Here is a 26,596-nt window from a genome sequence, read left to right as displayed (position 1 = left end):
AGGACAGGATGACCCTCTCAGAGGTGTATTGGAATGTTTACATCAAAAGATACACCAATTAAGAAGTAACCTGGTCACAAACTGACACAGCAAAATCCATAGACTTCAACAGAGAAAAAAGACTATAAGAATAGGGTGCTCTGCCATGGGATTTTGGGTTCGTCTTGCCACACTCCAGGAGCATCGGCTCACGATCGCTCTGCTACCAATCTGGCTGGTCACTATATTGATCCAGACTCTGGACTGGTACCTATAATTAAACATCGACTGGCAAGACTCTGTGTGCGTGGTGTGTGTATGTGTGTGTGTAACTGAAAAGCATATGCTAACTGCTGTATTCTCAATAAATGCGGAGTTTGTGCCTTCTCTTCTATAAAAGATCCCATGTGCTTTGTATAGCATAACACCACTGCCTGGCTGAGCCCTGTACATGTTCACTGGCATGCGTTAGAGCCTCCAGGAATACCTGTTTTCATCTGTACAATGGGTCTAATTCAAAAGTACCAATTATACACAATGTACAACCAATATACTCTTAGAGTTTACTTAACAATTTAGAAAAACATGATCACAGATTGAGTTTAATTAAAATGTCTCAACTGATTTAAATTCAAGTCAGGGGCACTTCAATAAATCAATTGACAAATGCAGTTTACAGGAGTAAACAAAACTTAACCAATTTACATTTACATTGGCACCATTTACCCCCTCCCCTTCTGAGTTCAGGCTCCTCTTAATTGCACAGCTCAAGACGCTTGCTTGCTTGGGCGTGTGTGAAGATTTTGGAGCAGGGAACAGCCCTCTGTTGGTCCAGTAAAGCAGCCAAGGTAACGAGGGGCAGAAGAATTCTAACTTGGGATCATTCTGAGCTACACAGCCCCTCTGAAGATGGGAGTTGTTATACCCTGGATCCTGGTGTCATAAACAGTTAGTTAAGGGTTAAGATTTTTTTTTCTACCTGTAAAGGGTTAACAAGCAGTACCTGTGGACACCTGACCAGAGAACCAATCAGGGACACGATATTTTTAAATCCCTGTGGAGGGAAGTTTTTTTTTGTTCTTTTGTTTTTTTAGAGAGTCTTCCTTGGGAGTTAAGAGAGTCCCGACATCTTAATCAAGTCCTCCCAGGTTTCTGCAATAAATTTTTCTATTCAAGCTAGTAAGTATTAGCAAGGAACTAGTATTCTTATACTTTTATTTCTGTATTTGCAATTCTGTGTTTTGCTATAGAATTTCTTTAATTCTGTACTGTTATTGCTTTTACTGAGAAAGAAAGGAGGGGGAGATTCTCTCCAGAGATTGATAAGTTTAGACCCTGTATTTTTGCATCTTGGTAAAACAGAGATAGTGTACTTTTTTCTTTCTTTAATAAATTCTTTCTTTGGACTTGGTTAATTCCTTCTCTTGTGAAGATTCAAGGGAAGGGGAGGGGGGAAGAGTGAATTCCTCCTGAGGTTAACTCACCGGGTTGAATCGGTGTAAATCTCTCCAGAGTGGCTAGGAGAGAGGGAGGGGGGAAGTGGGCTGCTTCCCTGTGTGTAGAGATTCAGGGAGATTAAATCTGTGTTCCCCAGGGGAAGTTTGGGGAAGGACTGTGTCCCAATACACGTACATTATTGGGTGGTGGCAGCTTTTACCAGATCTAACCTAGAATTTAAGTTTAGATAAATCCATGCAGGTCCCCATATTGGAACCCAACAGCTCCAAGTGGGGGTGAGACCTATGACACCTGGTTAGATGATAAGATCACTTTGTCTCTTCTCAGACTCAGGGAAACCCCTACCGTCTCTTTGCCATCCCACTTTCCCAAACAACAAAGGCGGTGGCTACACACTCTGCCTGCAGTGCAGGCCGTCCTCCGTTAGTTATGGACACAGCAACAGTCTCTGCCCTGGCTGCAATGAAGCACAGCAATAGCCTCCGTGGCTCCCTGCATGGTCAAAGCCCCAGTAGTTTGTCAGCAGCAATTTCTGGCTTTCTAGCAGCAGATCCTAGCTTGGACAGAGCTCCAAAAAGCAATCACCAATCCTCGGACCAGGATCTCAGCTCTCCACCAAGCTGGAGCCTCTGCATCCTCTCCCTGCAATCCCTGGCATCCCAAGGCATTGTGGGAGTTTTCATCTGCAAGGCTGGATTGCAGTACTCAGAATCTTCCCTACTGGAACCCTCCCAATTAAGTTCAGAGGCCCCTCTAGTGTGGCGTGCCTACATAAGGAAGAACTGTTTCAAGATGACAACTCATGGGGATTAGATTGGTTTTCATGAATTTAAACATGAGCTTCATGATATTTGAGTGACTCAGATCTCTTCTAATACAATAGGCAAAAGAACAGAACACAAAACCCCAAATTAGGTGCAGATATATAGCATAATTCCCATTGGGAAATCCAGAAATTCAAAAAAGTCTCATAACACCTGTCTAGTCCTGTTAATTCTGATTTTTTTATTCCCTGCTGTGTGGACAGTTTGCTCCAAACCATTCCTGGAATTCTCCTGCTGTTAGGTGAACGTTCCAAAGCTAAAATAGAGGCTGGAACTGTTAAAAAAAAACTTGTTTTTGCCTAATTTAATTCAGAATTTCCTAGCCGCAAAATATCAATCTGCACAGAGCCATTGCTAATTGACTCCAATTTTTAGTAACAATTATTAAAACTAGATAAGAGTTGAGCTTAGATTGTTCTGAGATTTGGGTGAGTGTGAGACTTGATGGCAAAACTGTAATTAAAAGACAAAATGCTAATGGGTGAGATTCTGTGCCGTGTACCTTAAAACTCTTAACTTTAAGGGGGAGATGCTTTAACCCACCTCTGCACCCTCGTGATCCTGGGTTCTTGCGGGGCTGGAGAGGCACCTAGCACAATGTAGACAGCCCTAGGAGCCTGTCTAAGTTCCAGCAGCTTTCTCGGGCTGTCCTACGGGCCATGGCATTGCTGGGAATCAATGCAATACTGCATGCGGGGGCCTGTCCCCAGAGCGCCCCTCCACTTCAGTCCCATCCCAGCATGACTCTACCCCTGGGCTTGCAAGGGGGTCTGGCACAGGGCAGCTGGTCCCTGTGGATAGATTAAGCCCAGCCCCCCTGGACCGGAGTAGGTGAGCCCAAGCCAACTAATTAAAGAGGGCTATAAAGGGCTGCTAGTAGGCAGCTGGGAGGAAGGATTGGGGCAGGCTGAGCCCTGGGGAGGAAAATCCCAACTGGAGTGGAGTTGTGTTCCATTGTGCCTTCACTTGGGAAGGGTCTTCAAGGGCCCCTGTACACCCCCTGGCCCTTTTACATGTCACAAAGAGGCCAGAGGAGGAGTGAGGATTCATAGATTCATAGACTTAAGGTCACAAGGGACCATTATGGTCATCTAGTCTGACCTCCTGCACAATGCAGGCCACAGAATCTCACCCGCCCACTCCTGTAACAAACCCCTAACCTATGTCTGAGTTATTGAAGTCCTCAAATCGTGATTTAAAGACCTCAAGGTGCAGATAATCCTCCAGCAAGTGACCCGTGCCCCATGCTGCAGAGGAAGGCGAAAAACCTCCAGGGCCTCTGTCAATCTTCCCTGGAGGAAAATTCCTTCCTGACCCCAAATATGGCGATCAGTTAAACCCTGAGCATGTGGGCAAGACTCACCAGCCAGCACCCAGGAAAGAATTCTCTGCAGTAACTCAGATCCCATCCCATCTAACATCCCATCACAGACCACTGGGCATATTTACCTGCTAATAATCAAAGATGAATTAATTGCCAAAATTAGGCTATCCCATCATACCATCCCCCTCCATAAACTTATCAAGCTTAGTCTTGAAGCCAGATATGTCTTTTGCCCCCACTACTCCCCTTGGAAGGCTGTTCCAGAACTTCACTCCTCTAATGGTTAGAAACCTTCATCTAATTTCAAGTCTAAACTTCCTAGTGTCCAGTTTATATCCATTTGTTCTTGCATCCACATTGTTACTAAGCTTAAATAATTCCTCTCCCTCCCTGATATTTATCCCTCTGATATATTTATAAAGAGCAATCATCTCCCCCCTCAGCCTTCTTTTGGTTAGGCTAAACAAGCCAACCCCTTTGAGTCTCCTTTGATAAGACAGGTTTTCCATTCCTCGGATCATCTTAGAAGCCCTTCTCTGTACCTGTTCCAGTTTGAATTCATCCTTCTTAAACATAGGAGACCAGAACTGCACACAGCATTCCAGATGAGGTCGCACCAGTGCCTTGTATAACGGTACTAACACCTCCTTATCTTTACTGGAAATACCTCACCTGATGCAGCCTAAAACTGCATTAGCTTTTTTAACGGCCATATCCCATTGGCGGCTCATAGTCATCCTGTGATAAACCAATACTCCAAGGTCCTTCTCCTCCTCTGTTACTTCCAACTGATGTGTCCCCAATTTATAACCAAAATTCTTGTTATTAATCCCTAAATGCATGACCTTGCACTTTTCACTATTAAATTTCATCCTATTACTATTACTCACCCAATCTGCTTATGTGTAAAGGGAGAGGAGGGGACTGGAAAAAGACTGGAAAAAGACATTGATTAAACAAACTCCAGCACTTCAGTCAATTACTAGATAAATATCCATACATACTCCTCTGGCACCATGAACGTTGAGGTCACATAAACAGTAAAACCTACTCAAAGGGGTCTACCCCAGCTTAAGCAACCACCTTCAAATAGCTTGATGCACAGTTTTATGTGACCTTCAGGTCAAATCCAACCTCTCTCAGGCAAGTCCCTGCCACACCCTGTTTCCAATGGTGACCTCACTTAAGATTTCAAAGTGGTTGCCTCCACCTATTCATTCATTTGCCTGGCGGGCTGGAAAATGCCATTGCTCAGAGCCTGTAGTGATAGCTAGTAAAGTCTGGCTCATGTGAAGTGCTGGCTTGTGCTTCAATTCTGTATCTTACTATCCATATCCAAGAAGGACAAGTCGATAGAGTCAGCCTGATACCAAAGACCACTGATGTCAGTGGAAAGAATTGACTTCAATGGGCTTCGAATCAGATTCTGTTGTTGAGAATTTCAAAGCAGCCTAGGGTATTTAGACACGTATCTTTCATTAAAGTTAGGGTCTATTTAAGTTAAAGGAAGACGTATAAATGCTCTGAACTACTTTGAAAATCTTAATTTACGTATAAACTCCTCAATTTTAAATAAAAATACCTGTCAACTCTTGTGTCGGGGAAATAATTAAACTGCACAAACAACTTTTTGTCTGTTAATACGTCGTAAGAGCTAGACTCTCTCCTGAGCCAAAGAAACAACAGCAGGTATCTGGGAGACTGTTACAACGCCTTGATTCGTACCATTGCCACCTGGAAAAGGTGTAACAGCATAGCCACCTTCACCAGTAGAAAACGCTAGACCGGAGCTGTTTGCTGTGGACGGTCCCTTGCTATTCACAAAGAGAACCTCCGCATAAAGAGAACAGCATGTCTGGGAAGCGGTTCTGTCAAATCTTACCACTGCCAGCTATGTCCCATCAGAACTTGACTGGATGTGAGTTGACACAACTCAGCCTGACAGATTATTGCATGAGGCGGCATACGATTTCTCAGATGTCGAGAAAGAAAACATCGCTCCAGTCCAGAATGACAACCTACTTACTATTCAGATGCCAACTCCCCAGAAATGAATTATTATTACTCCTTGGCAGCTGGCTAGAGCAAGGGACTACACTTGCCAAAGTGTCTGGGAACTGAAGATCAGCGGCATGCTCGGGTGGGTCTTCAAATTAGCAGCCAGTGGGGTGAGCAGCACATTATTCAGTAATGGACTCTCCCTCCCCACCCCTACCCGAGGGCCTACATTATTATGTCATTTTTTAAATTAACTTAGCTGTAAGGATGTTTCTATTCATCTTCTTTTCTGCAAAACCATAAAGTACTAACAATAGGCTCAATTCTGACTGGAATCCAGATTTCAAATGACCAAAGGATGGTTGGACCCGGAGGGTTGGTTTTAGCCATTATAAAGATGGGGCCCAATTGCAAAATTCACATTTGGGACTGACTCTAGATTTGAAACACCTCCAATTTCAAGGTGATTGGGTCTGGTATTCTGGTTCTGCTCCAACTCTTAGAAACACAAGTAGAAATATATTGAAAAAAAATCAGAATGGGAGAATATGATGGAGGGTCTGGGGACTGGCCAAGAATTCATAATTTTTAGCAAAGGAAAAATTGCTGGGAGGGAAAATTGATGAAAAGAAAGGTTTAAACTAGATGCATGGATAAATTGGGTTCTGATCAGACACAAAAATCTGTAAACTGTAGTCTCTGACTGAGTGAGGTAGTCAAGTATTTGAAAGATGGCTATTAATCATCATTGTTTGTATCCTCGGTGGGCTACCTCTTAGAGAAAGTAGCTACCAAAATGCTATTGCATGTGTACTTAACTGGAGAAAACTATTTTGATAAGTGAGTGGTAGACCCACATCTCTGTCTAGACAGAAAGGCCATGCGGACAGGAGGACGTGTGTAGTCAGACAGAAGGTAACTTTCAAGCGATGGAAGCTATTTGCATTTCAGTTTTACTCTGTAAATAAGCTGAAAATGCCTTATCTTGCTTAGCTTATGGGCAGTTTAAGTCTAGACATGTTAAGCAAACCATTACTTTTCTTTCCATTCCATTTTCTCTCAATTTGCAGTAAATCTTGCGCTGGGTTAAGATTGCTGTGGTATGGGTAATTTCATTCAGACACCCCTGGAGAAAAAAAAAGAACTTGTTACCTTTAAGAAAAGGTGATGCATGGTATGGGCGAAGGTGTCTGCTCCCAGGGAGTTGTGTTGTCATCAGGCTCTGGAGGGTGAAGACCAGGGAATAAGATGAAGTACCAAGCAGGAGATACGACTGGAGGTGGGTTTGGTCAGAATAACCATCACTAGAAATCTCAAGCTGCACCCAGACAGAACCAGTGTTGAGATTCAAAAAAGTTCCTTTAATTTTAGTCATTATTTAGCATCTCAGCAACTTGTGCTAACCTCAAGCATGGTGTTTTCCAGTATAATTATTGAGCACCACTAAGAAATATACACTGCAATCATGGGACGTGACTGCAGCTTATGTAGACATACCTGAGCTGGCTAGCTTGGGTATTGGAGCAATGAAGCCACAGCAGCACAGGCTTCAGTGCACATGTACAGGCCTGCCCTGGATCCCCGGTAATTACTTGGTGGACTAGTCCACTTTGAAGCCCATGGTGCCACAGCCTCACTGCTCTGGGACCCAAGCAACTAGATTAAGATAACCCTGGTACCCTGTGATTGCAGTGTAGGCATACCCGGAGATAGATAACAATAAAATAAATTTCCACCAGATGCGTCTGACGAAGTGGGTATTCACCCACGAAAGCTTATGCTCCAATACGTCTGTTAGTCTATAAGGTGCCACTGGACTCTTTGTTACTTTTTAATAAAATAAATGAATCACACAGACCCTAAATTATTTCTTCCCAAGTTACTGTAGCAAGAATCTGTCTGAGTATCCCCTCTTATAATAAAAGTCAGAGTAGAAATATAAAATGTTTGTGACACAACCATGGTAGCTGTTTTCAAGAGACTTCAGATGGTTTTAAGATGCAGAACTGGTGTGGTTAATTTGGACATGAGATGCTATTTCGATTGCCAGATTTTATTACTACTGGCTCATCAAACCGTCACCCATATATTTCCTAAACACAATCAAAACCAGTTTGGCTTAATGAAAATAGACAATGCTATGTCTTTGCTTCTGCTCAGAGTTCGAGTAACAACATCAATTGACTGGCTGAAATGTCAACCACATGCTTTATCTTTTTTCATACCATTTTCCTTCAGCTTCAGTCACAGCTGCAAAGAATCCCAATGACAGACAAAGATGAGCTAGGCCTCCCAGAGCACCAGGCTATTATGTACCATTACAGTACATCATGTAGTGGCATGTCATACCCACACACATGAAATAATAATGGGCTCACAGATGCAAAAGTCATTTCATTTCCGTTTATTGTTCTTGGACGCCAAAATAACAACAGCAAAGACATAGATTACTAGATTTTTAATTTTCTTTCCCCTGCAAAACTTTCTTTGGGAGAATGTGACGTGGTCTGGGATGGGGAGGAGAGGTGGTATTAGCTTTGTTTTCTTGGAAATAATTCCAACGCATATTGCAATCTGTGTTAATGGTACATATTGAGATCAGGATGACATCTCAGCACCCAAAGAATTTCTAAGGAGATGCTTTCCAATAGAAAGCATCTATTGCTTTGTTGTGATATTCCTGTGCTGTGTGGTTTTATCCTGCTGATCTGCTGGTTTATTTAAATCAAAAACTTCTTTTCTCTTTTGGACATGCACTGAAACAGACAATTAGGGCAAATTTGAAATAAAAGGACAGAGAACAGACTTTGTGGTTGGCATTTGGGAACTGGTCAGCAAACGACACTGTATTGGAGATATACAGTGATGCTCTATCGGATGCTATTTATTTCTTTTCCTTTTAAGATAGCTTTAACAAATGCCCCAGTAACACCTAATTAGAGAAAGGAGGATAACAAAGGATACACAAGGCAACCTGTTTAGCAATTTTCGTTTAAAAACTGAAATTTCTAGGGTGATAATGACTATTTGATTTGATAATTGGCATTATTCATGAGGAGAGAGAGTTTTAACAAGGGACATGATGTTTGCCTAGTTACAATGTGTGTCCTACCGATCTACAGCAACATGAGAACATGCCGAATAAGGTCATTCGGAAGAGGTAGATTTCATCACTGGCTGTGCCCCTGGCTTGCAGTGAGACTTTAGGGAACTGTGGTTTCCATGTGCCTCAGTTTCCCATCTGTAACACGGAGATAGCAACACTTATCTTCCTTTGTAAAGCACTTTGTGACCTAGGGATGAAAATCCTGTTTGAGATCAATGTATATCTATCTATCTAGATAGATGGATATAGATATATATCTTTCATGCAAGGCTTTCTAGATACCTTAAAAAATTGAACTAATTATGCTTCACAACACATCCTATGAAGTAGATCCTAATGCTAAGCATTATACCTGGTTTACAGATGGGATAATGAGGCACAGATACCCATAAGTATTTTCTTAAATGCAGTCCTGAAGAGGTGCTTTCCAGAATTGTGGCCATAGAAATTAACCAAATTGCCCCAGTCACACAGCAAATCAGTAGCAATCCTGACTCCCAGATCCCTACCCTAACCACTAGGCCACGTGGCCTCTGCTGTTTAAAATTAATTTCTTATAAAATAGGCAAAAACAAAGCCAGTACAATATCTGATCATGATGATGCCACTTACAGACAGCAGACTCCCTGGGCCCTCTTTATTTCCCAGTAATTGTTCTTATCTCAACAGGAAAAGACTGACAGCCATCCCGTGATGTATTGGAAACACAAAAAACAATAACACACAATATTAAAACAGACAAGTTAATGCTGGCCCAATGCTATTTATGTTTCTACTGAGTGAAAACAACTTGTGCTGGCAGTGCTTCATCCAATATTGTTAAAACAATAATTCAGCCTACCTCCCCATATTGAGGCACTATAAAATAGCCTTAGTATGTAATTATCTTAAACTCCGTGAGGGCATGTAACTTTTCTCCACTCTTGTTCTGCACATCCCATTGCACTTTCCTGTAATTTACAATGTGCTTCTTCTTTTTATCTGTCTGGGATACAACATCTCTTGTTTTAAGGGAAGTATACATAAACATTTCCTAGAAAATTACCACCTTCAACTTAATACATCGGGTCAGGTCCTCACCTGGTGTACACACCACTGAGTTCAATTTAAAGCAGCCGAGGATCTGACCCATAGAGTGGTATGGACATAATCCTAGACCCCTTCATATTTCCCTCTCAGAAGGCAGTAACAAAAATATTGAGTTATGAACCAATAAATAGAGAATAATCACCGTAGCATGCTTAGTTATCCACAGTGGTACGAAAGAAAAGATCAAAGGCTAGAACATAACAGCAATAAGTAATCTATGATGTGCAGCATTTGGTTGTGGGAAGATGCCTCAGATGCATTGTTCAGACAAGTATCTTAAAACCACCTAAGATGTATAGGAAGAACCAAGTTGAACAAACCCTAGTGGTATGTGTTGAACAATCCCACTCTGGAGCATTACTTTGTTTTATTTTATGGTTGTGACGGTTTTGTTTGTGTATTTGTTTGTGTTGGAATAATGATCATGCAGATCTTTGCACTGTAAAATACTACTTGTTATAAGTCCTTGGCCACCTAGAACCTCATCTTTGACACTATTCTGAGCACCTGGACCTCTCATTGAGTTCAAGAGGATTTTTGCGCTTTCAGCACTTCTGGCAATCAGACCATGGGGCCACTTGGAAATTCACTATGGCAGCAGGGATGTAACTCAGTTGGGCTTTGTGACAAGTATTGCAACCTCCTGCAATATCTTTATATTGTATTGTCCCTGTAGGACAGGAATTATATGCAACTGCTGTGGGGAAAGTTATTGCAGCTCCCCAAGAACCAGAGACAGTGTATGTATGTATGTGTGGGGAGAAGGAGGGGCTTGAAGGTGTAAACATCACCTGAGAGGTACTACCCCTTAGGGAGTCTTGTGTATACTGGTTCAAACTGGGTTTTCCAGAGACCAACAGACAAAGAAAGGGGTTTTTGATATAAAAAAGTCTGCGTTTAAATTGACTTGAGGCCTTCTTTCTGAGCCAGGAAAAGGACAGGACTTTCTGTCCAAGCAAGGCCCCAACCCTTATGGAAGGATTGGAAAAACTTTGGGCCCTATAGGACTGATGGGTGACCTCTGGTAAGTTTTTAGCATACGTATAGGAATGTTTATAGTTTTGTACGTGTTTTCTCTGTATTTTTTTTTATCTTGAGAATAAATGTGCTTGCTTAGAAGAGTGGTGTAGTAACTTGTAAGTGCTGGTAAAAACATGGTCATTGTCCTCTGAGAGAAAGCAATGCTCAGAGGCTGCCCTTTAGGCAACATGGGGATATCACAATGTATGCAGGGTTAAGCAGCTTTACAACCCCTGGTGAGAAGGCAGTGGGCCCTAAGAGAGGAGATGGCTGGAGAACTGACACCTGACTGGGCACTCCTGGAATGGACTATGGAGGCAGTATACAGGTGCAATTACCCTGAAACTGTGACAGGCTTTTTGGGTGGGATTTTCAGTGTACCTTCCATATGTGGATTAGACCAGGTCCAGGAAACACAGAGGTGCACAAAGATGAAAAAACAACTTAATCTCTTCTGAACTTCCAGGAAGGTTTTGGCTTGGTTTGAGTATGGAGTGTATGATTCTTATTTTATCCAAACCAGTTTGCCCATCCCTATATTCAGCTGCTTTTCAGCAAAGCCCTTTAGCCTAGCTTCTCCACTCATTTGCTGTCTCTAAAGTTACTAGCAACAAAAAACCTAAGACTTGAACCAAGTGCCTCCTGGGATGAATTGGGTATAGAGACACGGATGAGCAGCATGCCCTGTACCAGTCACACACGAAGTATATCCCAAGGTGTACATGCAGCCATGCATCTGGTAGTGAGAAAGACTTTCAGGTTCAAACGTACGGGCAGATGAACGTGTAAATGTTTGGATCCAAATTAACAGAACCTGTGGAGACCTCCTCAAGCACTCCTAATTACCTTCCACAGAACACACTCCATACCTCTGCTGGTTGTTGTCTCCTGAGGGGAAGTCAGAAGTTTATTGTCACCTCTATTAATTTCAGAGGGTAAACTCAATACCCTCCTTTTTTCTATTCAGGAATGGCTTGGTGCACTCCCCTATGTTTCTCTAATAGCAAGACCCAGAAACTTGCTGTTGTGTTCCACTATAAACAGGCTCTTTAAGCTTCATGGCACTCTGAATAGGGCTGGTTGAAAATTTCCCATCAATACTTTTTTCCAGTTAAATATTGTTGGGTTTGTTTTTTTCCAACTAAATGAAATATTTTGTGGAAAGTGCCTGCTTTTCGAAAAGAAAAGAAAAGAAAAAAGAAAGTGTGTGTGTGTGTGTGTGTGTGTGTGTGTGTGTGTGTGTGTGTGTGTGTGTGTGTGTGTGTGTGTGTGTGTGTGTGTGTGTGTGTGTGTGAAAACTAAAAACTCAAAAACCAGAATTTGGCCAAAAAGTTTTTTCACATTGTGCTTTTTCAGAGGAAAGTTGAAATTTTCCACTGAAAATTTCAGCAAAAAACTAAAATTGTTTTGTTTTCGTCAACATTTTCTGTGGAAAAAAAAATTCTAACCAGCTGTAACTATGCTGTTGAGATGATGGATTACTAGCAAATCCCCACTTTTGTGACCTGAAGGGAGGTAAATAAGTCTACTGGCTAGCACTCTAAATGAAGGAAGGAAAATTGGGCAGACCAGCTATCAGGATGGATATCTCTGAAGGAACGTAATGAACCCTACCCGTAGTCTGAAATTGTCATGTTTATAAACAACGTTCTTTGAAAGCTCAAGATGAGCCTAACTTTGAGAGCTTAAAAGTGAGTCTGAACAACCCCACAGTTCAAGGGTTTTGATCAGGGCCCAGCTGCAATGTCCAGGACCAGATCTGAAGTTCTACAAAGATTTGGGATTGTGTTCGATCCCATCTCTAACATAAACTACTTGGCCCTGTGGGGGAAAGAGCAAAAAGGCTGGATAACGGACGCTGCCATCTGAACCTCAACAGGAAAGTGTGTCTGAAACACAGGACCATCCTCCCTTGATCTTGTGCAAAATTCAATGGAAATTCTCCAGAGTGCTTCAGACCATTCCTTTGGTGCTCACCTTATATTTTCTTTGCTCCCTTTTTGACATGCCTAGCATGGCAATACTCCTAAAAGCTCTGCAATACAGGTCTAGAAGAAGGCTTGGAAGGATTAGATTTTTATTGGTAAAAATGCTGATTTCACTGTACACACACAAGTCCGTACAGACGGGCAAGGCAAGAGAAATGCTGGCGGAGAACTTATTGGAGTTTGATTTAAGGATGTTTGCTTTGCGTATTTTGACATGTGATGTTAGCAATTTGTGCTTTAACGGTTTGTGATGGGATTTACAGACCCCCACACTAAGGCTAAGGGAGTTGTGGAGCAGTGTTGGCTCAAGAAGGTCCCATCCGTCAGCAGCTCCAAAGGGAGAGACTGTGTAGGAGGAGATTCAGACAGGTGAGCAGGGAGAGAGTGAAGGAGAGGCTGCCAAGGGCCTGCCTCCCTTTTCTCCTCCCTTGCTCCCATCCCTGATAAAGGGGAACAAGTGGTCACTGGAAAGTGAGCTAAACTGACTGAACTATTGAGACTGTGGGAGCAACCTCTGCTGAGAGGGAAGCCGAGCGCCCTGAATTGAAGAGAGAACAGTGGGAGGAAGGAGGTGGTCCAGGGCAGGCTGGTCTGTTGTACCACATACAGGGGATTTTGACTGTCCTCACCCTTTTCCCCGTGGGCCCTGGGCCAAGACCCAGTGGAGAAGGAGGGCCTGGGTCTCTCTATCCTTGCCCTCCCTCCTCTGCCCAACCAGGGGAACCCAGGAATCACTAGTGGATGGCATACTGTAACTCGACCTCCAGATTGCCTGGAAAGGCCATTCCCAGATGCTGAGATCCTGTTGCGCCGAGGCCTGCCCAGTAGACCTGCTGGCCCCTAGTGAATCCTGTTACATATTTACAAAGCTTTATCTTTTTGAATCTCAACATCTACTGTCAATAAGTAATTATTCTCTGCCCTCCCCTGCCATAATTTCCCTCAGCTGTGAAAATGGAAATAGATAAAAGTTTTGAAAACATTTCAAACCCATTATTTGGCATCATTGTGAAAAAATTAAATAGATAAAAATAGAAAAAAATGCTTTCAAATACACTTCAATATTACCTGGCAAAATTATAGAAAACCAGAAATCAGATTCTGCCAAGCCTTTGTATAAGCACACAGGCTTTCCCCATAGTCTTCCAGCCTTACTTCCCCAGTCTTTTTGATGCAGCAGAGAACTGAATATAGGCGCAAATTCCCTTTGATCATTGAGCAACTTTTTCACGTTTCTTTTATCCTCAGAGCGAGGCAGACAGATGAAACGTGATCTGGTTAGGCATATTGTCTTATGGCTTTACAGCACCCTCTTGCATGCTCAGAGGCGGGTCAGGTCCAAATTCATCTTTGGGGTAACTCCACTGAAGACACTGCTGCTACAGCAAGGAGGGCACTGGTCCAGAATTCTCACCGACAGCTCAGGCAAGTTTCCCGCTGATTATTCTTTTCCCCTTTCTACTTGGTGGATCTTGCTCGAGTGTGAAAAATGTCTCATCTGCTCAGCTCTAGTAGCACATCAGGTGCCTTGTATAAAAGAAATATTTCCACACTTCCCACAGGAAGAGACTTTCCTCTTCTGACACGCTTCCAGTCGGCACATGCAGCATGTGTCATCTCCCCCCTGCAGCATTTCCCAAGTCATTTCTTCCATCTCTGCTCAGATTTCCCATTATAAAGACATTGTGTTTCTTCACGGGGGGGATGGAGCATGAGGCAGTGGACTGGGGCGCGAGAAGAACACAGTCTGACTTATTCCTGAATGATAGAGAGAGATCATTACTGGGTCCTAGATGATTATAATGGGTGTATATATTACCTTAATGGGGTATACTCGTTGTTGCTGTGCTTCGGGGCCTATTGCCGCTGCCAGTAAACCTCTGTTTCTTCCAGGAAACATGGGTCTCAGGGCGGCAACTTGAAGTCTGAGACCTCAGATGTGGAAAGCATTTTCTTTTGATTAGTTTTGCCATTTTTAAGTATCGAGATAGGTAGCAAGACTAATACACACACACACACACACAACAGAAAGAGAGGTTTGCATTTCAGAATGTTAAAGCCTGTGCTCTGCTCTTTTAATTTAAAGAGATATTAGCCAATTGGTCAGGCCTGAAGAATACCTTTCTTTTTACTAACCCTCTCTCTTTCCCAGGCAAGTGTGATGATTTCTATTGCGGGGGTCTGAGCAAATGCTTCAGTGCGGCTTAAACAAAGAAAATCAGTGCACGCTGCCTAGTACGCACAAGCAACCAACCCTACAATAACAAACAAGTGTGTATTTCATAGAGGAGGGGAACAATAAGAAGTACTTTGACAATAAGAGATGCAACTTCCTCCTGGAGCACGCTTGGCTTTTACTGCCTCATTAACAGGATGGTTCCCTTGTAGGTTACGAGAGAGCTTTTGTGTTTATGGATTAAGGAAAGACTCCAAAGGGTGTTAATCATGACAAGTGGTTCCACATTCAAGAGTCAGCTGAGGTAGCGCACAGACCACACTCCCACCTAGGAGCCTTGCCTACGCTGTGGTAATTTACAAAAACAACCCCACAACAAAAACATGGTCTCACACCTGCACAACTTAAAACTGACTGTTGCTTCTGTGTAGCCAGGGGTCCTGTGGCTGGGGACTATATTTACTGTCATTTCACAAATTAGTCTTCTTCCACTACTGCTGAAGGTGACTCAAGATCTCAGGACAGTGAGATAAGAAAATGGAAAGAAAAAGGGTTGACTGAGTGCTGGATGGCGTGGCCTAGTGGTTGGAGGCCATGTGGACTAATTGATTGAGTGTGAGCTGAGAATAATCTTGAACATCTAAATTCTTCTGCTGACTTGCTGTGTGACCTTGATCATGCCATGTAATGTCTCTGCCCCTCATTTTCCCTCATCTGTGAAATGGGGATAATAATACTTGTTTTCATTACTTACTACATGCAGCACTATATAAATGTCAAGTATTAGAATAGGTGACTGGGAATCAGAAGAAGATGGCTTCTTCTAGTTCTACCACTGGCTTTCTCTGTGATCGCAAACAAATATGCCTCTATAACTCAGTTTACCTATCTACCTCTTAGCATGTGGTTGTGGGGATTAATTAATAGCTTGGCAAACACTTTGGAATCCTGGAATAAAAGTGCCTAGTTATTATACAGCTCTTTTCATCAGTAGCTCTCAAAGTGCTTTACAAGGGATCATTATCTCTATTGTCCATTGGAGAAACTGAGTCACAGAGAGGCGCCAGTTACTTGCCCAAGGTCAGCCACCGGAACCAAGAATAGAAGTGAGTCCAGTGCTCTGTCCTGTAGGTCACGCTACCTCCCCTTTATAGATGTGCAAAGTATTAGGCCCTGGATCTTACATAAAATGGCGCACTGTCAGTTGCCCATTTGGTGAGTAGATCTATTAACAGTGCATAACATTTAGCCCATGCATAAGTCTTTGCAGAAGCACGGTTATAGTTTGTTTCACACAGAAACATCAAATGTCTCTGTTTCCAAAAAAAGAAACCAATTTCTCCAAATACAAGTTTCTAGGAGGCCCAGGTTACACTCTGCCATCTGCCTAGATTATCACAATACAGCATGTCAAGCCATATTAGTTATTTTGTTGCACACGTGCAACAAGCCAATATTTTCATCCATAATGAAAATCGATCAAAAAATGAGTGCCTTTCTTGACCTACGGAATATGAATTTTTAATTATAACAGAAATTCAGTTACACGCTTACATATGATTGAGGGGTTATTTTTTAAAACTAGAAGATGTACTCCCCTAGAAGAGGCAATCATGTATGGCAATCAATCACTGATTTTTTTTTTATTCACTCCCTAGATTCTTTGTCTCTTCTTAATAAAACCTTTTATTAAAGACTCTCAGAGCAGGCTTTCAAGTAATCAGTACCTATAATTGGAGCCAGAGTTTCAGAAAACTCAGCATTCAACAAGCCCTCAGTGTATTGAGCTCTTTTATAAATTTGATCATGGTTGTGGGTGCTGACTCAGCTCTCTTGAAAATTCTGCCCTCAAGGGTCTTTATTAAAGAAGGGGTGGGCTGGTCGGTGTCTTACTTGGGGTAATATGTGTTCTTAAAGGAGAGTTTGCTGGTATAATTAGGAAATCAATTAAATTAACTAGCAGGTAAGTGGAGAACCTGATTGGATCCTTGCAGGGGAGATGGGGTCCCAGCTGAGCCTTATAAAAGCACAGCTGAGTTTAAAAGCAAGAGATATTGAGAAAAAGCAAAAGGGGAAAAAGAAGTTTGTAGTGGAGGATGGTGGCTATGAAAAGGAGAAGCTGGTGGGTTAGAGAAGCATGTGGGGTTTATGTAAGTCAATATTTCTCCAATAGTTTAGCTTTAGCACATGATTGGTTTTAAAAATGCTTCTGGGTAATGAGAGGAAGGTCTGAGTTTGGGGACAAAAAGTTTCCCCTGCTTACTGAGGTGTGTTGCTTCCTAGTCACAGAGCTATGCTTGCTGCAACTAAGCCTTTCTTATTCCACTAAACCTTCCTTGGCTATATCCCCTCTGAGATAAAGAAAGCCCAAAAGTAGGAGATTAAGGAACCCTTCAAAGCCAATCAGTCAGAAGCAGGGGGTAGTAGAAATCTGTCAAGTTTTCCAGCTGGTATCCCAGCCTAGAGATGTTTGGATGAGCAGAGGGTGGAACCTGCTGGGGTTAACTCTGTGACGGGTTGAGTCACAGAGACCCCCTTGGGACTGCAACCTGATGTGCTGGGAATACCTCTGAGCCCATTTTCCCTGGCAGCTTGGGACTTCAGTACCCTACCTTGCTGTGCCAGACACGCTAGCCTGCTACAAACACAGGCCCAGATCTGAAGCAAGTCCCCAAAAGCTGTAGGCTTAACTGAAAACAGTTTAAGAAGTGCTCCTGTCTCTAGCACCCAGATACGCAGGTTTAGGGTGACCAGATGTCCTGATCTTATAGGGACAGTCCCGATTTTGGGGTCTTTCTCTTATATAGGCTCCTATTACCCCCTGTCCTGATTTTTCACACTTGCTTTCTGGTCACCCCACTCAGTTTCCAATGGGATCCAAACCCCAAATAAATCTGTTTTATTCTGTATAAAGCTTATACAGGGTAAACTCACAAATTGTTCGCCCTCTATAACACTGATAGAGAGATATGCACAGCTGTTTGCTTCCCCAGGAATTAATTACTTGCTCTGGGTCAATTAATAAGCAAAAAGTGATTTTATTAAATATGAAAAGTAGGATTTAAGTGGTTTAAAATAGTAACAGACAGAACAAAGTGAATTACCAAGCAAAAATAAAACAAAAACACGCAAGTCTAAGCCTAATACAGTAGGAAACTAAATGCAGGTAAATCTCACCCTCACAGATGTTCCAATACGCTTCTTTGCCAGACTAGACTCCTTCCTAGTCTGGGTCCAGCAACCATTCACACCCCCATAGTTACTGTCCTTTGTTCCAGTTTCTTTCAGGCACCTCTTTGGAGTGGAGAGGCTATCTTTTGAGCTAGCTGAAGACAAAAAGGAGGGGATTTCAGGGCGTTTTATATCCTCTCTCTTGTGCAACATTACAGCCACAAGATGGGGTCTCTAGCCACCTGGGCCAGTCACATGTCTATGAATGATTCAGATTTTTGCAGGCTGACACCACTGTTTACATGTTAGTTTGAACATTCCCAGGAAGGCTCAGATGTGGTTTAGCATCTCCCAAAGTCCACTGTCAGTTAAGTGTTTCTTGACTGGGCACTTACTGGGAATAATCCTTTCTCAAGAAGCTGACCAAATGCTTCACTGAGGCTACTTCGAATACAAACAAATACATAGCCAATATTCATAATTTCAAATACAAAAATGATACATGCATACAAATAGGATGAATATATTCAGTAAATCATAACTTTTGCAGAGATATGTTACATGGCATATCTAGCATAAAACATATTCCAGTTATGTCATATCTACTATAAAGCATTGTCGGGTGCAACGGCACAAACCCATAGCTAGTTCTTCCATTTTTATTTCAAAGGACAAACAGAACTAGATCCCTCCCCTGCATCAAAGGAGACAAATTATCATGTTTTCCTTGTGTGGCTAATTTGATTACCTTCATGGTACCCTCCTTCTGACCTTGCTCCCAGGTCTCTCTGAAATAGTGCCCTGGAGGCTCCTGTGAGGCAGTGATCTGAGAGGTATTGATGTAGCTGCAAACTTCCCTATTCTACACAGTCCCACATCGCCTGACTGAAGCGGTATCTCACGGTGCTCAGCCCACCGGTTACAGAACACATTCTCCTTTACAGCTTAGGCTCGAGGGTTCTGTGGATTATGCTTTCACACACAAATATCTCCCTTTGGAGAGGGATTAAAGCCAAGCTTTAATTTGGCTCACATAGATTAAACCAGCTGCTGCTAGAGTTCCTTTAATACTGACAGGTGTTCGCACAAGACAGAGAAGCAATACATTCAATAGCCTATCTAGGACTACTGTAAATCTTACTGTCATAATATGCTTCTTTCAGTCATGATAGAGATCAGACAAACCTCTCTTAGCATGTTCGATCTCTCTGTCAGGGCTGGCATACAAACTTGCCTCAAAAGCTATTTAACACTCGAGTACCCCGCTGCCTCCCCGCCCTTCATCCCACAGTTGGTTGGAGATGGAGGCTGCTCTCTTTTGTCCATTCTCACACTGGATGAACATGTGCAAACCTATCAGTTTGTGATGTACCAGCAATCTCCCTAGAGTCTAGACTATCTGTAATGGCGTGAGTGGTTAAAACAGACATCATTTCCCCTGTCCCACTTATCAGGAGCCATGAATTAGGTCTTCCTCTGTCCATTAGTTTAATAGGAAAATGGTCCTTCTTTCCTGGGCACAATAGGCTTTGTTAGTGACAATCGCCCAATTTAACCCATGATGTCATTGAATTGGCTTCAGAGTAATTACATAAGGGATGAGTCTGACCCCCATTATATTCCTGACTGGATACAAACACATTCATATCAGCTACCTTATGATCCTTTTCCTTACTCATGTCAAGACTTACAGTATCATTCAATAAACACCAGATCTATCCCATACACTGTTGGTGTACCAGGGGCAACGTGTTGTCAATGACCAGCATCTACTGAGAAATTATGTCACCTGCCATGTGTCGGAGCCTGCACTGAAAAATGTACTAATAAATGCTGCAATAATCAAATGCAGTGAGATCCACTATAATATTTAATTTGTGTTCCTGAAAATGAGAATATTTGTTATAAGATGGAAACTATACAGAGCCTCCCTCTTTGTTTCAGAAGAATGTATTTAATAATTATAATACTCTGTGCTTCTCTAGTGTCTCTCCTCTGATGGCAAAATGCTTTGCAAACATTAATGAACTACTTTCACAGTGTCCTCTGTGGCATGGAACTACTAGTATTCCAGTTTTCCTTATAGAGAAACGGTGACACAGACAGAATAAGCAATTTGCCCAAGATCACACAAGTCAATGGTCGTCAGAAATAAGAACCTCGGATCTCCTGATAATTCTCCCTGATCTAACTATATCAGGAACACACCTACACATATACTGACGTTTCCAGTCTTGTGTGCAGACATATCGTATCTTGAAAAGTACAAGAAGTATTTATCTAAACGATATGTGTTTGATTTATTACTCATGACTTTTGCAACATGTACTATAAACAGGACAGTGTGTTAGTTTATCTAAGTGGTTGCATATGTATAATTTAATAAGGCACAGTTGGGAGCAGTTTGTTCTTGCAGTTAGTATTCAACCTCAGTGACGTTTGAGCAGTGCCTGTGAAGGAACTTCAGTAGAGTAGCTACTGAAAAATTAACGTGTTTTTGATGGACGTTTTCTGCTTAAAGAGCCCGATACGTTCTTCCAACGTGTGTCTCTACAATTCTTTTCCTTAAAAATGCTGTAATTGTATTCTATATCCTTCTTCCAAATAAGCAAAGTGCACAGAGAGAGAGGCAGGCGTCGCTGTCGTACATACGTACTACTTAGCAGCCATAACCCTTTGACTGCTGGTTTTCTGATCCATTCACAATGCTGCTCTTCTGTCCATTTAAACATAATCCCATCTTGGAAAACTTCCATTTCACCTACCTCACTATGCTGTTCGATGTTACCTCTCTCTGTACCTCCCAATGCCTATTCAGACACAGGTTTGATATAGGAGTGGGTGGGTGAGATTCTGTGGCCTGCGTTGTGCAGGAGGTCAGACTAGATGATCATAATGGTCCCTTCTGACCTTAAAGTCTATGATTCTATGATTCTCTGTTTGCTCCCTCTCCTCAATCAGCTCTGGCTTCTGGTAGATTCACCACAGCCCCCTGTCGTCTGTCAGAGAGCAATCTCTTTCCTGTTACCGTGCCAGCTTTCTGGAATAATTTGTCCATCCCCCTCCTTTACTAAAATGCATTTCAGCACTCACCTCTTCTATGTGTTTTCCTACACCTGTACTGCTACCAAACTTTCAAGCTTCTCCTTGTCTACTGTGCACAGATGCAATAAGGCATTTTTATAGTAAACTTCCCAGTGCTGAAAATTCTGGCCAACGATTTCAAATCTCAGCGCCTTCAACTGATGTTTAGGCACCTCAATAAAATTTGGTTGCTTTTTCAGAAGGACTGAGGGTTATGTTCCCAGACCAGGGCAATGTTTAAAACTTTTGTTAAACTTTTGTCATAATAACCCCTCCCAAAACACACACACATACAGCTTGTGCAAACCCTACTGCTGGGGTCATCTGGGAACATCAACCCCTTCCGACCACACCTTGCTCATGGGATCCCTTTGACCTTTTCATCATGCTTCTTCCAAACCTTAAAGGGACATGTCACAGAATAAATGTAGCCTGGGTATTCCATCCAGCTCTTACACCCAAAAGAAAATGCAGTTATATGTTAAAATACCCTAACATCTATATTGTAATGTATAAGTAGTACAGGAGCAGTCACAAAACCCACTGAAATCAATGAGAGCTGCAGGAGCTCCACCCCCTTGAAAATTTAGGCCACCTCTACTTTGGTGTATTTAGAAGCCTATCTTTTAGATTCTCAGAAATTGTTAACTTCTGTAGGGTGTCAGTTTATTTATATGAATGACCTTGTCACCACATTAATTTATCCCATTCCTTTGATGTTAGTGGAATGTTAGGAGTCATGCTGAGTGCAGAAACAGGTACATTCTGTCTAGACATATCTAGGATGCATGTCAGCAGTTTTTAAGATTAAAACCCCCAAAGCAGCGGTTGTCTGGGAGGAATGCAATGCATTCTGGGTAATACAGACTTGGCTGACTCTCAGGATGCCAATGAGAATATTAAATTGTCATTCAAGGGATGAAACCAGTAAGAGCAGACTTCATACAGAGGGAAGGATGCTAAGAGATATGCAGATGAAACACTCACAGAGAAAGTTTGGGCTGATGTGATGGAAACTGTAAGCACAAAGTTATGAGGAGCGGTGGACCTTTCCGCAAGCTAATCAGGAAATGTATACGCTAATAAGGAAGGCCTGTGAGAGTAAGAACGCTGATACACCAGAGATTTGAATAATTCTGGCACTTTGATCAGTGCCAGAGTAATTCAAATCTCTGGTGTATCTGTTATTCTTGTAGCTACTAAGAAAGCAGAACAAGGTTAGCTTAGTATGCGGCATGCAGTACAAATAGCCAACCGTTCTTCCAACAGAGGCCATTTTGGAAGTGTTGCTTGATTAGAGATTCTAGTTATAGGTTTAAAACTGATAAAACCTGTCAAATCCCTCTCTGAAGCCAAGCAATGAGGATGGATTTTTTTTATCAGCTACCAGACCACTTGGTAACAGCCTTAATGTGCAGGTTTTTTTGCAGTGTTAAGAATTGCTTGTGTAGGGTTAAAGGGGACTGTAACCATCTTCCCCCATGCTGGTAGCACAGAGTGGGGTTTGAGAAAGGAGCACTCTTACATACCATTGAAAGGAATCCATTTTTTATAAACACTTGAAGGGAGTGCCCATGTGAGCAACGTAACCCCCAGAGGTAAGTGCTGGCAGAACTGGACCCTTTGCATGCAGAGTAAAGACAAAGTGATAACTAGCATACACAAAGTTGCACACATATATATTGGTACAACTACACAAACACACCAGCTCAGGAGGGGATAGTGGCAGATAGGGATGTATACAGTGTGGTTACACCCCAAAAAATGGCACTGAGACCTGTACCCCCAATAGCCCCAGTTACTCTTGTCCAGAAATTTTTCTGGGTAACGAAAACGTGATACCATCTCCAGACTCAAACATTTCCCTAACAAGCATAGTGTATCCTACCAATTTTCCATTGCTTTCAATGGAACCCTCCATAGCGTGAGTCAGAATTATGGCTTTGAACAGGTTTTCTGCACAGGGGGGAATGCCACCCAGTGAGAACTACATGTTAGCAAGAATTGGACATGATGCTTATTGTCCTTCTGTCAAAACTGCAATAAATGCCAATAGAGTATGGCATGATGCTTAGGCCATGTCTACACTACAGCAGCTACAGTGGCACTGACGTGGTGCTGCAGCTTTAATGTAGACACTTCCTACATTGATGGAAAGGGTTTTTCCATCGAGGTAGGTAATCCTCCTCCCTGAGAAGCGGTAGATAGGTTGACGGAATAATTCTTCCTAGCTACATCTACAGCAGAGGTTAGGTCAACATACCTACAGCAAGGGGAGTGAAATTTTTCACAGCTCTGAGTGATGTAGCTAGATCAATCTAAATTTTAGCTGTAGACCAGGTCATAGACTATAAGCCTTTTGGGGCAGGGACGATTTTTTTTGTTCTGTCTGTACAGCAGTTAGCACAATGGCTTCTCACACCCAAAAAGAACCTCGGAGGGAAAAGCACTGACAACAATAATTAAAATAGATAAAGATCTGGGAAGTATGCCAACATACTCTTTGGATTTTGTAAAGAAATGAAGCACATCTAAAAGATGGCAATGTTTCCAAAATAAAGAATAAGCACCGTATAGCAAAGAAGTCTTTTGTCTAATAGTGAAAAGTGCTTTAAATAACTGATCATAGGCCCAATTTAGGTGGGAAATTCTTAGCAAAATGGAGAATTGGAGATGACAGACCATACAAATTCCTTTGCCATCTGTCTTTTAAAATCAATAGGGCAAAAAACCTATTTAGCTGGAAATCTGATCCACCAGGACAGAAGTGAGGAATAAGTAGTATTGAAATGCTTGTTAGATACGAGTAGCCCTGAGGCATGATAAAACACAGCTGGGCATTGCTAAGGGAAGCAAGGTTGAGAAGGCAAAAAAGGAAAACTTGCAGGGTTGTATGGCAAACGCATGTAATTAGAGAGAGGTTCTTAAAAAATCTAATGGACAAGCATGATGCAATTATTTAAAGACAGTCAAGAGAGTCTCACGCCATCCACTGAACCACTACCAACTTGAACGTTTGCTGTAGATATATCATCTTAATTCTGAAACTCTTAAACTAATTTTTATATAACTAACATCACATTGAAACCATTGCTGGGCCTCATCATGCCAATGGCTTAACAGCAACACTGAATGACTATCTGAAAGAGAAGTAGTTAAGGACAAGTGTGTTGTACCTAGTAAGGCTGGGCATTCAAGTCCCACAAGAACCCAATTAAACTGGAGTATTTCAGTATTTGTATTTGCTAGTCATGGGTGTCTTTTTGACTTGGGGAACTATTTATGGTGACTAAATGATGTAATGAGTGGTTGCCTTATGAAATTTCCATTATTCAGATACATATATTGGACCCCACGTGCACCTCTAAGGCCCAACTGGAACTGCAGGCAAAATAATTGGGCAAATTGGGAAAGTAGTAATGATGTCAGAGTTAATACCTCTGCTGTTGCAAGAGTACTGTGAGATCCTTCAAGAGCATTTGTGTTCTGTTTTGCATTACATCCAAAGACCTCCAGCATCTCAGTACCCCCTAGCATCATGCTGGGCCATTGCTTCTGTATAAATCAGCATGTAAAAATGCCACCTATTGAATCACCAATACCACCCCCTTGCAACACGCTGGATTTTTCTTGGAAGCTCTTGATCCATGTATGTGCTAGATCTGACCTTACTGTGCTTGGAAGATCTGAGAAGGTCACCGCCCTAGGTGCTATAGCTATGAATATTTAGTTACGGGAAAGTCTTTGAGTCTATTTTTAAGGAACAAAGAGGAACAGTTCCAAAGGCACAATGTACGCATGGTGTTTTCAGTACTGGAAGTTCCTGTCTCACCAACGTATGCACGTTCTGTATGAATATAGTCCCTGTAGTGCATATAAGGATCAGAGTTAATTTTTTTCAGAATGCTTTCTGAAACGCTTTGTTCCATATCTGAGGCGAATGCTACAGTCCAAGGTCATGGAATGGCTCGGGGAGAGGAATTGGCTGGATACGCTGAAAATTAGTTACAGGAAAGGAAACAAAAATAAAAAATGAAACAATTAATGGAATTCAAAGAAATGGAAAGCTGACACAGGGAACGATGTTGGATAACAAGCATTCAATTCCTTTTTGCAAATCATCTGCAGATGGCAGTAAGTATGAATGGATAATAGGAATCTTCGGGTCTGGGGGGGAAAAAGGGAAAGATCATGTAGGTACTAGAGCATTAGGTGTTTTTGTTCCATCTAAAACAAAAAATGGGGTGAACTTGGGGAATGTTTAGTGCTCTTGAAAGCAAGGGACTAACACCACTGTCTAAAGCTAGGAGCATACAATGTACTTCGAGCCACTGTCAATGCACCTCAGCAGTGACTTGAAATGTGTTTGCCTTGCGACATGTTGGCCTTTTTTGTGCATGGAATGTCCTCTGTATCACACAGTGTGATGTGAACTAAGATACAGTTAAGGAACTGCACTGAGTTCACCAATATATTTCTATCAGTGGGGGATAACTCGGGATGGTTCCCAGGTCCTAACCCCCATGCCTGGCTAAACTCTCTTGCCCCTGACAAGCATCAACTCCTCCTGTCTTTTGGGAGCATGGAGGTAACTCCAAGAATGGCTGCTCCTCTCAACAATAAAGTAATACTTTTATGTAAACAGGGCAAGCCCTCAACCCGTATCAGACGGTAACATCAGAATGTTCCCTAGGGGAAATTATACATGCACATTCCCCAGCAATAATACAATGGCCCAGGTCCCCAACACCAAAATATACAGATCAGTGCTCTCTGATAGTTCCAGTAGCTCTTGACCAACCTCTTTGTCCCCTGCAGAATATGAACCAGCCCTTTGTTATAGTTAATGATGCTCACGTGTGCTGTGAACTTAAGTGCTGAGTTCTGAGTCCTATTGCCTGGACATCAGACCTCATCATTGCTAGGTTGATCTAGATGTCCCTGCTGAGTCCAGCTGCTGTCTGGTCAATCCCCTCAGCTACAGCTACCAGCTCAGTTCAGTTGCAAAATAAAACGCCCCAGGCAGCCGCAGCCTCTTCTCCAGCCCTATCACAGAGGTCAGTTGACTGACCCAGAGTCATCTAGATATCCACCGCCCCAGCCAATCACCCCTCTTGGTTTTGGAGTGACAGCTGCCCCTTCCAATGAAACTCAAGCCACCGGCAAACAATCCCTTGTCTTTGTTTGGGAGTGATACTCCTTCCCCAGTGAAAGTCTGTTGGTTTGTTAGGGCAGGTCTACACTCCTGCTTAAGTCGATCTAACTTGCGTTGCTCAGGGGTGCGACACAAGTTACAGCGACCTCAGCGCTGTCCACACCGGCGCTATGTCGGTGGGAGATACTCTCTTGCTGGCACAGCTTCCGTCTCTCACCAAGCTG

Source organism: Mauremys reevesii, linkage group 7 (assembly GCF_016161935.1).
Source record: "Mauremys reevesii isolate NIE-2019 linkage group 7, ASM1616193v1, whole genome shotgun sequence".
Classification (NCBI taxonomy): Eukaryota; Metazoa; Chordata; order Testudines; family Geoemydidae; genus Mauremys; species Mauremys reevesii.
This window is presented reverse-complemented; position numbering follows the sequence as displayed.